Source organism: Pundamilia nyererei, unplaced genomic scaffold, assembly GCF_000239375.1.
Source record: "Pundamilia nyererei isolate P.nyererei 1_Seehausen unplaced genomic scaffold, PunNye1.0 scaffold00121, whole genome shotgun sequence".
Lineage (NCBI taxonomy): Eukaryota > Metazoa > Chordata > Actinopteri > Cichliformes > Cichlidae > Pundamilia > Pundamilia nyererei.
The window spans coordinates 680,972-688,100 of record NW_005187522.1 but is presented as its reverse complement, the minus strand read 5'-3'; the positions used below and the strand labels follow the sequence as shown (position 1 = coordinate 688,100).

General features: G+C 39.2%; 1 protein-coding gene across 2 annotated transcripts in view; it reads right to left on the bottom strand.

Annotated features, from left to right (window-relative positions):
• pde1cb (phosphodiesterase 1C, calmodulin-dependent b) overlaps nt 1-7,129 on the bottom strand; it is a 117,425-nt gene that overhangs the window by 103,806 nt on the left and 6,490 nt on the right. The window lies entirely within an intron of this gene.

Below are 7,129 nucleotides of genomic sequence, written 5' to 3'. Positions count from 1 at the left end.
ACACACACACACACACACACACACACACACACACACACACACACACCTGATTAATAAAGGATAAAAAGCTCCCCATATTAGCACCGTCTGACATTTAGTTATGGAATTTTTCAGTGTTTCTTCCCCCCCCGATTAGTGCCTGTGAGAAGTCTTTATGAACACTTCTGGCTTGATCTCACACCCTCTCTCAGATTCATTAGTTGTGCCTATAAAAGCATTTGCACAGATAAGAAAACATGTCTTTCAACCCTAATTTTGTTCTTAATTTAGGTAAATAGATATTATCTGTAAACATTCTGCTTACGGTGTTCATTGTTATTAAGGATTGTTGCAATAAAACAGTCCAAATCTCTTTTTTTCTTTGCACTTTTTCGAGAAAGCTAATATTGATCTAACTTTGTTCATTGTGTTTGTTCCTTTCCCCTTTGTTGTTCCACTTTCATAATAACAGACACAGTCATTGTCATATAATCCAAGCAATGTTAGGCAGGGGATTTGGAAGCATTAGCACGCCACTGCTTTAATAATAATAATAATAACAAAAAATTAATAAGCAACCTGGGCATTGGAAATTATTTTTTATGCAACAAATACATAGACTGTTAGTTTTTTTTTCCATTCTAAATTATATGCAGTATAATTGCTGGTCTGATAACAATCAGGGGGAATTTTGTTTGTTTGTGTTTAATTGCATAACGTGCTATATTCATAATGGCATAGACCGTGGCTAACTGTAACAGCATAGATGGGCTTGGACAACAAAAATATGTTGTTTAAAGTCAGAGAAACACCATGGTTTCAGTTACCTACAATGACAACAGCCCTTTCCTAAGAGCTAAGTCAAATGCACTTCTCAGCTTATTGCCAAATGTATTAATTGGTTGTATTTCCTTTGTATTTTTTTTTTATGTAATCTGACAATAATTACTAGTTTGCAATGAATGATGCATGATGCCCGTGTGCCAAAACACCAAAATGCTAACACCTACTTAAAAAGATCTGCACACCAATCATACATGCAAGACTGAAAATGAGTGTGTAAAATCAACAGGTGACAAATCACTCTTTGTTATACAAGAATTTTGTAAAATAAGGACACACGGTGTAATACTGTCAACAATAATTAATGCATACTTTCTAAATGATGTAGCAGTTAGAGGTGCACGTATTTCATGATAGCGTCTATATTTGTGTGTCTTGTGCCACTAGAGCTGTATAGGAAGCACATGTATCACGGAGAGGGGTAAAGACAGATGGTCAGCAGTTTTTTTTGCAGCAGCAGGCAGTTTTTTCTGACTTAACTGTAATGTAACAGCACACAAACTGTAGCCATATATTTTTGGGGGTTTTTAGGGTTAGCCATGGTTGGGAAGCTTTTATTAAACATCAACATATTGAGTTTTTGTCACGTCAAGTAACATCCTTCAGTTCACCTGTTTCTCCTCAACTCCACGTGCGTGGGAGGGGGCACACATCGTGAAACACAAGCGCACATACAGAGACAGAGAGAGAGCAGAAGAGAGGAGAAAAACTAGTGCAGTGCATTGCAATGGCAATACAACAAAGCCAATGAGTGTGTTACAATATGCAAATAATAGTGAGCATCTATGTTTTTTAATTTACATAGTGAAAAATAGGATTATTGTTTTATAATAGGAACGGTATCTTCTAATACCCAAAGGATCTGTATCGGTACAGTCAAACAGCTATCGATCACAATCAGAACATCCATCCAATTACAAGAAAGACAGTTTGAGTCACTCAGCTCGGTTTCAGAGGACATATTACATGGCTGTAGGATAATTACACTCCATCTCATTTTGTTGGTGAGCTACAGTAAGAGCTCTTTACGCGTTCCTTCTGCTGTCACCTTGCTCTCCCGAGCCTCCAATTCATTCCACATGTAGCAATTTGTGAAGATCCTAATTTTGTAACACTCTCACTGTGGGTTCCTGGGCAGCTTTCATGTTAATGAGGGCATGTGTGGGAATATTGTAGCTTTGCTACTCTTTCCTTTTGTCAGTGGACTAAATAATTGTTTTTGAAAGGTTCAGAGCGGTTACAATATACTTTCAAGCCTTATTCAGTGTGTTTGAATACACTGTTTAGTGCAATAAAATGTAATTAACAAAATTATATTTCTGCCAATGCAATGACACTGCTCCTTAAATAACATGCCTAACAGAATATGTGAAGTCAGTGTAAAGGTGTTAAATGCCAGGATTCTCTTTGAGAGCGTGTTGCATGAGAGCAGGTGTTTTTATATCATGGTCAAAGTGTGCTGCATTATATTCAGATCTTGCTGTTTAATGCATTCAGGGGTTACAGAAGTTAGAGAGGAAGTTATGTAACACACTTAACTGAAGAAGTGGGCCTCTGCTTTTATTTTCCTGATATTTTAGGAGGCTACGTGCTGTTCCACACCTGTGCATCACCCTATAAAAGTTTCTATGCAGCCTTTTATATAAGCTTCGATTAAAGCCTTAGTACAAATGCAAGCATGGTGGAAGCTTTACGTAGTTTGTTTGTAAGATGCCGGACAACTTTCTCATACATACAACTTGACCCTAACTTGTGAGTGCCATTCAGATTTAGCTGATAATCTTTACACAACAGATCTCATTATAATCATTTTTGTCTTCATCTCGCCCTATCTGCCACACAAATTCTCTGCATGTCCTCCTTCACGATATCCAGGAATGTTGTTTGCGGTCTTCCTGCCTGGCAGCTCCATCTTCAGCATCCCTTGTCCAATGTATCCATCATCCCTCCTCTGCACATGTCAAACTGTTTAACCTCCAAAACACTCAACCTGAACTGTCCCACTGATGTACTCATTTCTGATCTTGTCCCGCCTGGTCACTCTCAATAAAACTGTGCCACCACCAACTCAGCCTCCTGTCTTTTTGTCAGAGCCACTGTCTCCATACCATACATCAGAGCAAGTCTTACAGCCGTCTTGTAAACCTTTCCTTTCACTCTTGCTTTGTGACTCTTCTGTCACAAATCTCCCCTGACACTCATTTCCACGCACTCCACCTATCTGCACTCTATTTTTCACCTCTTTTATACACTGTTCACTGGTTTGGATGGTTGACACAGGTATTCAAACTCATCCACCTTCATTATCTCGACTCCTTGCAGCTTCACTGTTACACCTCTCTTCCTCTCATTCAAAAACAAAATCAAAGTGATAGCATAGGAGGAGCCAAATCAACACTTTGCTTTACTGACAAAAGAATGCACTTCTGAGCTTAGAAACACCAGTGTTTTCTTCTGTAGCCTATGTGTCCACCGAAAAAGATGCTGGTAGATGATTACTGGATCTTTTCAGAGCATCCAGCCAAGTGGAAAACATTTTTCAGGCAGTAGGCATATCATTATCCAAGTCTAACATAACGAGAAGACTTTACAAGAAAAAAAAGAAATCTAATCACCCTGTACTGGAATGACAAGAGTAAAAGAACGCTTTGGGAAAGGCTCACTCTATGAGCCCAGTATACTAAAAAAGCACAATTTCTTTTAAAAAAAAAATGTGTTGGAATGAGCATAGTTAACATTCATAATGGAAGACAAGTCTCTAATGATAGAACAGAAGACAGAAGCAGGTGGATACATGGATACATGTTTCTGAGACTGGGATACAAATGAGCTCACAACAGTAGGTGATCGAACTGGCAGCCAGAGCAAGGAGAAACTGGAGAACTATGGCAAATAGCCAACAGACATAAGAGGCCACTATGTGGGTGGGTTGCAGGTAGGGAGGACAGGGTATTGAGAGGAGGAAAAGGCAGGCGAGACCACTCTGGAGGTCTACCAGGAGAAGCAGAGCAGACAGGCAGTTCAAGTTAAGAAGATGGAAGCAGCCTGGAGGCTGAGCATGTAGGCTGGACTGCTCGAGTGCAGCCTAGGATCAGGAGCACAGGGGTACTAGATATCTCGTGTGCACCTCAAGAGCTGACGCAGACTATTAACTGGACCAAAGACGGGCATCGGGTAAAGCTGACCTTGAAGAAGGAGCAGGTGAGGGGTCAGTATGAAGTGCTATTAATCTCCAAGGAACTGTTAATAGTAAAGATATAGCTCCTTCTGTATATGCTGATGTTACCTCCTTAAGAAACAGGACACAGGAGATTAGATTAGGAAGCTTGAGTAATGAAGCTTACAATATGCCTGTGTTCAACAAGGTAGCGCTGTATTCACTCATCTGGCTGCATTCATGGGAATTCAGGCTGCTAGTCTATTCTTTAAATCACTTCTGCTTTCCCACACTGGCAACATCAATTCTGTCATTGTCACTTTCACCGAATATTTTACTGGCCCACATTCTGTGAGCCAATCGTTATCCTACTTCCTACAATTGTTGGACGTTTTGCCATGTAGCTTCATCAGTGTCCTTCAAATAATCTCTCAATTGAAGTAAAAGATTGAAGGTAATCAGATAAGATGGAAGTGAACAAGTGGTTAAATATACCCTGAAATGACTGATGGAAAAGTAATAGGTCATAATGAGAGAGGAACAGAGAATCACATTAAAATAAAAAAATAAAGAAAACAAAAAAGCAACTAGGCCTAGGGGAGACCGGGGATAGTTGTAACGTGGGTCAGTTGTAACACTTCCGATTTCTCCAATCAGGGCTAAGTTTCAAATGATGTGACTCATCCTGTGCATGCCCAATTCAGTTCTGCTATCACATGTGAAAAATCAGCACATTTTGTCAAACACAGACAATTTAACACGAAAAAAGTAATTTGTATACCAAAAAGTAAGTTTTTCTACTTTATTTCAATTTGTAATAGCATTATCTGCTTTGCAGTTAAACTCATCAAACTTAAATTATGTTATTTGTATGTCTATGGGGATATATTCTGTGTAGGTCTTTAGTGCTAATGTTTTAGCCGTTGGCTGTAATGTTAGCTAGTTCATGGCTATAGGAGTCTGGGTCAGTTGTAACAGCAACAGTCTGGGTTAGTTGTAACAATAATGCAGATGTTACAACTTACCACACTATTACTTTAACTTATATTAAACAAGTTGGGGCAACGACATCAGCAGAGAGAGGTTCACTGGTCGCATTTGTATATGTGGTTAATGCCATTGGCAACACAATTCCTCCACTGTTTGTGTTCCCACACATACATTATGCAGACCACTGTGTCAGAGATGGACCAGTAGGAAGTACTGGTAGTGGAAATAAATCAGGATGGGTGCAAGAAACAGATTTCCTCATCTTTCTGAAGCACTTTGCAAACCACACCAAGGTAAGCCATGATAAAAAGTAATGGAATTGCGATGCTGGTGAACAACTACATTTTTTCAGCTTCATTGTTATGTTCAAAATTGGTGCAAGAGTTGTAGGTTATAATGCCCACTGAGCCAATGAGGCCAAACTCAAGGAAGACCAACCAAAATGAATGAAATATTCAGTTGCAGAAAATTCCATAATTTGTCTTTTTTGGGGGGTTGGAATATGTTCAAAAGCTAGATTTCTGCATTCTGTCACACACACACACAGCTACACAAATGGCTCTAAGTGCATTCATGTGTTGAATAAACAAAGATTACATGTTAATGTTTTCTTAGTACCCTTATTTCATTGTGTTACATTTTACCCCAGGATATGTTACAACTAACCCAGACTATGGGGTTAATTGTAACATTTCACTCTTCGTGTTTGAGACCATACCATGCAATGGGTAATTGTTCTGCAGAGAAAATAGCTGCACTATTTAATAGCAGAGACATGAAAATACTTTGCATTACATTTTGAATCCACTACCTTAAAAGAGCTTCAATTTACAGACAGAAATGTCAAAAATGTTACAACTATCCCCGGTCTCTCCTACTCCAGGAAACAACAATTAAACATCAGTCAAGCACAAAATTAACTTACAGCAGTGCTTAATCTGTAACTCAAAATACTGGCAATACATTAACAGTGAACAAGTGAATACACTAAGAGAATGTACCTGCTTTCTAACTGTCTATAATTCAATACATCCTTCAAACGTTAGACACAAACCACCATAAAAGAAGCCTAAAAGTGGTTATGGGAAAAGTGAGGCTTTCTCTACATTGACACCTACTGGCCACTTTTTGCTTTGCTATTGTCACTACTACCACTGATTCAAAACAACAGCCACCTCAAGGTGGTTCAATTGTCAGATAAAGATCCAAAATTATTAGATATAGGCCCAAAAAGCCCTTTGAGCAAGCACTTGGCGACAGCAGAAAGGAAAAACTCCCTTTTAGAACCAGCCTCAGGGTGCTGCAGGAAAAAGAGGCAAAATATAGGAGAGAGAGCTAGAGTTGAATCATTTCTAGATAAAGATTGCACAACTCTAAACAAAGTAACATATAGACCAATGACTGCAGGAACCAGCAACGTGGTGATCAGTCTCAGAAGGCCCCCTCACCCTCGACTGCAGAGCAACATCAAGAGTAAAGCTACTGAACAGGTGGAACAATATAAATAGCTTGGAATGGTCATTGATAATAACTGAAAATTTGACACTAATGTGGAAGCAGTGGTCAAGAAGCGCTAGCAACACCTCACATTTTTGAGGAAGTTGCATGTTTTCAACGTCAACAGAATTATGATAACTCTTTCATTGAATCAGTTTTACCATTTTCAGCTATTTCCTGGCTTGAAAAGGAACAAAGTGAAAGTAGCCAGTAAAGTTACAGGTCTCCCACAGACCACACTGCCTGCTGTATATGAGCAGCAGGTAGCGCGAAAGGCCAGAGCTATTGTTGAGAGCCAGACTCTCCCCCTGCACAGAGAATCTGAACTGCTTCCTTCAGGCTGCAGATACAGAACACCAAGAGTAAGGTGTAACAGGACCAAAAACGCTTTTGTTTCCAGTAAAATAGCAGTCCTAAATCGGTTTGTGATACCTCTACATTACCTTGTACCATTTTTGTGTTTTTACAAATTTTACAGATTTTTACTGGATTAAAAATCACTGATTGTGTATCATTTTTGATATTTTTTATAATGTGGATGTGAATGATTTCTCGAGTGCCAGTCTGTAAACCAGACTGGGTGCGTATTGTGTTACGTTTACTCTGATAACCACATAGGTTTTGTGGGTTTGATTGTCTACGCCATTTGCTGCGTGTAGCCAA